Here is an 8,999-nt window from a genome sequence, read left to right on the forward strand (position 1 = left end):
TAAATGAACAAACAGCTACACTGAGCAATGATTGCAGGGTTCAGATGTGGGTATGTTTACGTTAGAATTCAATTCCAAATTTAACAAAGCATCAAAAATGAATTCTGAACTTGAGGTATTTAGAAAAAACAAAAAAAAAAACAAAAAAAAACATAAATGCATTTCTTGTTTCTAAATGTGCAAAGTTGAGAGAGACAAACTCTCAAAAACCTGTTGCAAAGAGAATACAATAGGATAGAATAGAAAATCCCTTTATTGTCCCACAATGGGGAAAGTCTGGTGTTTACAGCAGCAAAAAGAACAAATATGGACCGTATAAAAATAACATAATAAAGAAGAGTTAAAAGAAAATACCATGCAAAGGGAAAAAAATCATTTTCATATATTTATGAACTAAGCAGTTTTGGGGACAATGAAATAAACACCCTACAAAAATAGAAATTGGGTGCATGTGATTGCCTAAACATGGACGCATGCAAAATATGTCAGGTTTTTATGGTATAAAATGTTTATTCTTTCCGCCTCACAAATAGTTAGCACTTTTAAAATGGATGGTTTTGGTTGTAGCACATGAAAGCAGATTAAAAAAAGAGATGTTAATAATTTATAGGGCTGTTTAAAAACGCATAAAAATCACTAATAAACCAAAATGCAGCCGGTTTCAGCACAACAGCAATCTGTTGATCATTTGGTATTCAAGAACTAATTCGCTTGTTATCATAATTAGTTTGATTTGATAATTATTGTAAATATATGCTTGCTTTCATTGAAAAATTAGGATTAAAAAAGAGAGAACATTGAGGAAATCTTAGATTTTCCAGAAAAAAACTGAGAGATAAAGTTGAGCATTTTCAGGATGTTTTGGTAATATTTTAAAATGCTGGTAAAAATGTGTAAAAATTGCCATGTACAACAAAGACTAAATTAATCAGAAAATGCATCTAATAGTCAATTACTGTAACAGCAATAACAGGTAACCGGCTTGGTGTAAATAAATGCATTTAGAAATTATACCTTTATGTTTATTCCTGCAGCAGATGAAATAAGAAATAATTTGATCACTTACCAATCTGACCTCTGACCTGTCTAACAGTCAACCCCCTGTGAGGCTGAGGTTAAAGGTAGGAGAAATGATCTTGTCACAGAAGGAGAAAAACAATACAACCCAAACAACTCCTGCAATTCTAGATTCAATCAATCTGCCAAAGTGTTTGGAATAATCAAGGGGTGGATTTATTTTTAACATCAGCAACAGGATACACTGCTTTTTATATCAAAGTAAATAATCTTCCTTTGTCCTGCAGGACACTGCAGCGCATGGATGTGCCGCAGATTGTTTTTCTTTTATCGCCATAACAATCACTGCAGGTCAGAGTTGGTGGTTGTTGAAATAAGAACATCCTTCACTCATATTTTCTGGCCACATCTGGATTCATAATAATAATTGAACTTTATTGATCTCACATTGGAGAAATGTATCTCTGTATTTAACTTATCCCTTGGGGAGCAGTGGGCTGTCATAGTGGGGTGCCCAAGGAGCAATCGGGGTTAAGGGTCTTGCTAAAAGAAGCAGAGTGGCAGTCTGTGGGAGTGGGGCTCGAACTCAGAACCTTTAGTGTTCCAAGTTCTATGCCCTAACCACTGAGGTTGCAGCCCCCCGATTCACTCCCCATTCAGCTGCTCCCATTTGGGGGAGTGAGTGGAGTTGAGGAGGGTGTTCACTGGAAGAGAGTTTTGCTCATTAATCACCTAAGAAGAAGTCAAATGTGGTAAGATAACACGGGAAACCAGTCATTAAATGTCAGAAACAATTTTTTCGGGGAATTTGGGACCATGCTATCACACCCACAGTATTTATATATGTGCAGTTTTAGTGCTAACAGCACAGATGGATAATTTGTTGACTCATAAAATCCCTCAAGGAAACTTTGGTGGTTAGAAAAAAAAATGCTCAAAGCTGCATTCTTCTGTATAGAGTTTTGGTTTGTTTTTTCTGTTTTTGTTAAAAAAAAAAAATAACATAAACCTTCAAATATGAGTTTCAGCTGCTATTATTTGTTGTGAAACTGTGGAAGGATGTCCGTTGTTAAGGTCAAGGTATTGAATACTATTATGTTTTTTGTCAAGTTTGGAATTTAACACACATGATATAATTTTACAGTTCTAAATAAAAATGAACATTGAACAACTTGATTATATTCAAGAATACTTTATTGATCCCAGCAGGGAATGGCTTGTTGTTATAACTTATATGGTTTTCTTTCAGGTTGTTGTAGATGTTGATAGCTGTGGGCAGGAAGGATGTTCGGTGGTGGACTGCCTTGCACCGCATCTGGAGAAGCCTTTAACTGAAGAGACTCTGTTGGTGTTTAACAAATCTTCTGAAGAGGCTCCTTCAATTTATGAAAAAAAAACATTTTTTGTGAGATCATCTCCAGAGATCCTAGAGGAGTTCCTAGAACAGAACCAGCTATTATCGGCTTGTTCAGCTTCTTTTTTTTTTAGTTTTTTTGCTCTGATGCTGTTACCCCAACAGATGATGGAAAAACAGATCAAGCTCTCCACAAAAGACAATATGCAGCATCTTGCTGCAACCACTTAAGGACAATAGAAATGCACCAATCAAGAATTAGATTAAATCAAAACAAGTTTTCCATAAACATTTAGTAAAAGTGTTTTTATTTATCTGTGGACACACTCTGGACTGCATGGAGGGCAGTCCAATTTCAAAACCAACCCTAATAGAGTTTCCCCTGTTAATCAAGACCACATTGTTCTTTCTAAACAGCTGTATATGCTTCCTATATGCAATCCTGTAAACCATAACAGCAAAACATACATTTGTAAAGCCTTAAGCATTACTTTTGGACTTGTTGCCAGAAAAAAACAACTTTTTTCCGGAATGAAAATTCCTTTCTCATTTAGTTTTTGACTTTCATACCTAAGCCTTACATCATGAAGTGGGCTAAAATAATTAAAAGAGCACAACAGCATCCCTTAATCTGAGAAAATAATGACGGTTTGCAAATTGTTACAAAGTGATTTTATGATACTTCTGGACCACACCAAGTTGTAATTAGCCAATTATCCACAAATGGAGAGAACAACTCAAGAGTGGCTGGTCCATCAAAGTCCCTCTGCACATTTATACAGGAAGTGATAGAACAGCCCAAAGCAACATTTAAACCACTAGGAGCCTGACTTGGCTCAGTTAGGGTTAGTGTTCATGAAGAACTGAGCAAATTTAGGCCTTAGTGAGAGAATTACAATGCCAAAATCAATGCTAACAAAGCAATATTAAAAAGCATGTCTCGCAGTTTCCAGAATATCTTGTGATCCTTTACAACTATGGAGAAAATATTTAGCGGAACGGAAGAAAAAAAGGAGGAACCTTTTGAATTGCATGCCTCCTTTTAGATTTGACTTAAAACTAACAAAGCATTTCAGAAAAAAAGGCCATTCGGCAATAGTTAAAAGATGGTGGTTGCAGTATTATGGTGTGGGGCTGCTTTGCTGCTTCAGAATGCTGATCACTTTCTGTGACTGATGGAACCACTCTGCTCACTCTGAAAGCTAACCTTATATGGCCTGAGAGCTAATTCTGCTTTCTGCCTGAAAATCCCGAAAAAAAGCAATGTACACCCATCTGCTTAAAATCTTAATTTCAAGATGATTTGTATTATGCAGCAGAATGAAGATCTAAAGCCCACCAGAAAGTCCACCTTAAAATGCCTCAAAACAAAAACAAACAGTTTGAAGTGGCCTAGTCAAAATGTCAGAATTCGTTCCAAATATGCTAAAGAATGCTATTCCAGTATGTCTAAACAGCATTTTCTATTCTCATTTGTATCGTCCCTTTAGGTCCGATTTTAGGCCCTTAGCTTGTTTTTTATAATCTGGGATTAATTTCTAAAATTGTGCAAGCATGCTTTTCACACTTACAATAATTAAATTAGGAAAACAATTAGACCTAGGGTGAAAGGATAACTTGCAACTTTAAACATGGGGAGAATAATCCATGTTTTTATATTTCATGCCTTGCTTTTTGGTACTGATTAATAATAAAAAAATGATATCTGCAGCCAATGAAAATTATAGCAAATATCTTGATATTGGCGTTCTTTATTTTTTTTATGTTTATCCCCTTTTCACTTTTCTACCGTTACATATTTTGAACTACTGTATATGTAACAACAAATTCCTATAAATAATTTTTCTTTTCTCTTACTGTCATAGCTCAGATAGTATTTTCATAAACAATTCTTGTTGAAAGAATTGAAATATTGAATCAGAATTCTGATTTGTTGTGGAGTTCCCCAAGGTTCAATGATAGTTCTTGTAATGTATTGGTTAAATATTCTTTTGTATGCTCATGATTTAAATGTGTTTATTCAAGAAGGAAACTTTATCAGTATATCACGCATTACAAACCAAATATAAAGATGGTTATTGTCATGATCACAGCCCCGTTAGCTGATCCATTTACTCACTTTAGTCACCTGTTGTACTCTCCCCGCTCTCTAAATATCAATGATCTTATTCACCTGCTCCCGATGCTTTACATATGGCTCCCTCGGTTATTGCTAGGTGTTCGGGGAGAGCCAGTTTTAAGTCCCGTGATCCTGGCTCCTGGATGGAGCCAGTGTAAATTTCTGCAGTTCTCCCGGAACCATGTCTAGTCTCTGTTCCTCTATATCAAGGGTCTGCAACCTACGGCTCCAAAGCCACATGTGGCTCTTTGGACCCTCTGCAGCGGCTCTTAAAGTGGCTAAAATGTAAATAAAGACCTAAATAATGTACTACAAAATAAATACCAGTCTTAAAAGCTTTAGTGTTTTTTTATAAGATGGATAAGAAGGACGTTAAAAGAACCAGAAATATGTTTTTAGAGTCACTTTCCTTTTAATTAGCTTGGAATTTATGTGTTTGAATATTATTTTAAAAGATAAAATACATACATTGTTGGCTGTTTAAGATGGAAACAAATTTCCTATACGAGATAATAAAAAAAAAAAACAAGTTGTTTTTCTAAAAAGTCATCTACTTCGCGGCTTTAAACAACTTTTACTTGGTCGGACTCTGGGCAAAACGGCTCATTGGATATGAAAGGATGCAGACCCCTGCTCTATATCAATGAGTCCACCTGTCTCAATCTGAGCGTGTCTGTCTGACCTTGCTGCTCGACTCATGGAACTCTGAACCTGCCTGGGTGCTCTGTGGGTTTCTGGAAACCTGGATCTGTCAGTTCCTATTTAGATTGGAACCTTTGAATGGGCTACAGACCCCTGGATATCAGAACTGTCCAGTTCTGAGCTGTTTCCTGACCTGGATAGGTCTCCTGCCTGCTCCTTGGGGCTGCTGCACTCTGGACGGTTCATCTCGTTGGCCGTGCATCGGCTGATCCTGCCTCACTCAAGAGGATGAACTGAACTGTTAAACCAGGTAAGTGACTCACATGGAAAATCATCTTCTGTCAGATTATTGTGGTCACATACCTGTGTTTCTCCCACAACCAGAGTGCCAGTGATGGGCAATGCTCCGCCTTTCCCCACATCCACTGCAGGTCCACTGATCCACATCAGCCGCGTTCAGTTTCTATTTTTGTTCTGTTTGTTTTTTTCATTAAACATCTCGAAACTTCCCACTGTCCCTCACCTGAATACTGGGACCATCTGTCGTGTTTTATGACAGTTAAATGGAACTCATTTTTAAAAAATAAAACAAAATGAATAATATTTTGCTCACAATGAAGAACACAATACATCAAGAAATTTTTCAAAGATGCTTACATGTTGCATAATATAAATTTGAATATAAAAAAAATCTACAAAAGAATATTGTTAAAAGAAAAAAAAAGGGGGGGGGAAATAATATGCTGTTTTAACAAAAACAACACAACTACTACTACTGAAGTACACATAAAAGAGTTGAACTTCAAGCTGTTTCTGCAGCATTTAGGTGTTGAGTAAAAGAAACATTCCCATCGGGGCCCAAGGAGCAACAGATAAGTCTCGTAGTGAACAATTGGTGGAAGTTGCTTGCTGAGAGGGTGGATTAGAAGTGATTTATTTTAAATGGTTCTGTTCAAAGCACACTATAGGGGACTGCCTGGTTCTACACACACAGCATGGATTCTTCCTTTTCACCCAGATGAACCTGCAGATTCGTTTTTTCTTCAGTGGAGGAACTCTGTCTAACTAACATCACAACCTTCCAAACTCTTTCATCTCTGTACAAATCCTGTTTGAAGGGATTCAAATTTACAGCTCACTAAATTAGTGAAAATATTTCTCAGGTGATAAAAGAGTTATAAATTGTGGATTTTTCACATACAGGTCAAGGACAGGAGTGTATGAGTCATAAAACCAAAAATTTGTCAAACCAATCATTTGTTAAATTAGACGTGTTGAATGTTTTCAGTCAGAAGTGAAGATTCAAAGTAAAAATAAGTTACTGCTGCTAAAAAATTTACATAAAAGTATTATGTTATTAACACCACATGACAAGGCAAATATGTTTAAAGGATTCAAACTGTTTTTATTCATTTTTGAGAGATAAACCAAAGATTTTTCTCCCTCAGCACATTACATTAAAGGTATAGTGGAAGATTTGGACAAAAGTCCATTTGTATAAAAATTACACATGCACAATCTTGTTAAACCCTTGCGAGAGCATGCATGAGTCCATTTCTCCTCGTGCACACTCTGTTTTAAAGTTGCTGTTTTCCTCGCTCATACAAGCTTACTTTTCAAAAGAAGATCAACAATTTTTTTCACTATGTCAGACTCACCATCAGTTAGTGAAAATGGCCACAAGCACGTAGGACAGACTTACATAAACATATCACCAGAATGATTGACAATAAGTGTCTGAAAGGTTAGTCGGTGTTCAGACACTTTGACGGGTATGGGGTATTCCAGGCTAACAAAAGAAGCCAAACGACCCCCACTCCAAAGGGGTGGACCCCTTCGTCCATTTTAATTTGCATGTTTTCGAAACAAAAACAAGGCTTTGTTTGGCTACTGTATAAAGCCTCGAACTCAACACTATTCCTGACATGTTTAATTGAAAAAGCTTCTTGGATGGGAAGCAAAACGTCTTCAAACTTGGAAACAAAGTCCAGTGGATTGTTTTTAATTTTCTTTTTTGGAATGACTATGACCTGGATAACTGAGAATCATCACCAGCGTATAGTCTTACATATTCTGCCATGATTGGACTATATTATCAGAAAATTTGCCAAAATAGCAACATTTAAACAAAGTAAATAATTTATCAAGGAAATGAACTCTGTCATCACCAGAATCTAAATTAAAAGTAGTGGATTTTTTTACGTTGTGTGATGACTTCTAAAATACATTGGAGGTTAAAAGACCAAGATAAACTTGAAGGATCTAAAAACCTTTACCATATGTTGTTGTTTTTTGTTTGTAAAATATTTAGATTTAAAATTTTGTAGAGGAGGTACCACATATTTAGTCTCTTTTAGAAACTGGCAAGGAATAGTACAGCATAGTACATATATATCTTGATAAATGCAAATAACATTGAAAAGTTGTCATATATTTCTACTTAAATCTGTTAATATTGTAACTTGTGATTTATAGCTTATATAATAAAACATTTATGTTCTCCAAAAATATTCATTTAACAATTTAAAAAGAGTTTTACTGGTAACAGAAGAATGTAGCCTTAATTTGTATATCTTTGTAGGGGGCTTAGTACTTGGTCTGGACTTCTTTTGAATGAATTATTGCAACAATACAGGGTTCAGTGAGTATTTCCACCTGTTTATCTACTGAGGTATAAAGAAAGCCCAGGTTTTGTCTCTTGTACTTTATTTTTGACAGTACTCTATTCTCTGTGGGGTTTACATTTGTTTATTTAAGCTCAGTGTTATCATTGTTATTAAAGTAGGTAAATCTGTACTTGGCAAGAGCCAGATTTCTAGTCCTGTTAAAAAATAAAATTAGAGCCTCCACAAATCTTGTTAGCTGACCTGATTATGCTAGATGGTTGTCTGCATATGGACTTAATAAAATGTACCGGACCAGCAGATTACATTGTTCCTGAAATCTTCACTGACTTTATGGAAATTTCCCACTTGACCTCAAACAGTGTGGATATGGTGCCTCCTCACTGTATCTCTACATTTAAGGACCACGACTTCCAACTAAAGCAACATTTTCATTTGTTTTGTGACCCTCCTCCCAAAGTTTTAATTATTCTTTTTTTAAATCAACCCTTTGAAGACTGCATTTAGATCCATTATCTGTGTCTACACTCCCTTGGATCTGGCTATGACTATGTGCTGAACTATGCACAGTCCCATTATTCACTCAAACACTGTATCTATGCTAATGTCTTGTTCTCATGAAATGTTTACATATTTGTAGAAATTAATTTTGAGTTTTAATAAATTTTAAACCATAATTTATACAACTAAAATAACTAAATGCCACTCTTTGTGTAATTTTTCTTTTTTCTTTTGACATGAATCAATTAAATAACTGCTTCTGAATGCCAATTAATTAGTTTCATAAATAAACAAGCAAGTCCAAGTCTAAAGAAATTTTGTTTATCTTTCTGAGGATGTTTTCTGTAAATTTTCTTAAATAAATCAGCAGATTATTTTGGCATTTTTATGCAAAAATCACAAAAAGTGATGTAAAGACCATGGTAGCCTTATTTCAGAAACAGTACAAATATATTTACTTGTATTTTGCTGCGAAAATTACGGAAGAGGATTAGGACCACTGAAAAAAAAAAAAAAAGGTTAACTGATTTTTAAATTTTATTTCAGTGTAATATGAGAAAAAATCAGAATTCTGACTTTTTTCTCTGATTTTTGACTTTAATCTCAGAACTCTGACTATAATCGCAGAATTCTGACTTTTTTCTTTAGGAATTCTGACTTTAATCTCAGAATTCTGACTTTAATCTCAGAATTCTGACTTTAATCTCAGAATTCTGACTTTTTTTAAAATCAGAATTCTGAC

Source organism: Cyprinodon variegatus, unplaced genomic scaffold (assembly GCF_000732505.1).
Source record: "Cyprinodon variegatus isolate N-32 unplaced genomic scaffold, C_variegatus-1.0 Scaffold385, whole genome shotgun sequence".
In the NCBI taxonomy this organism is placed as follows: Eukaryota; Metazoa; Chordata; class Actinopteri; order Cyprinodontiformes; family Cyprinodontidae; genus Cyprinodon; species Cyprinodon variegatus.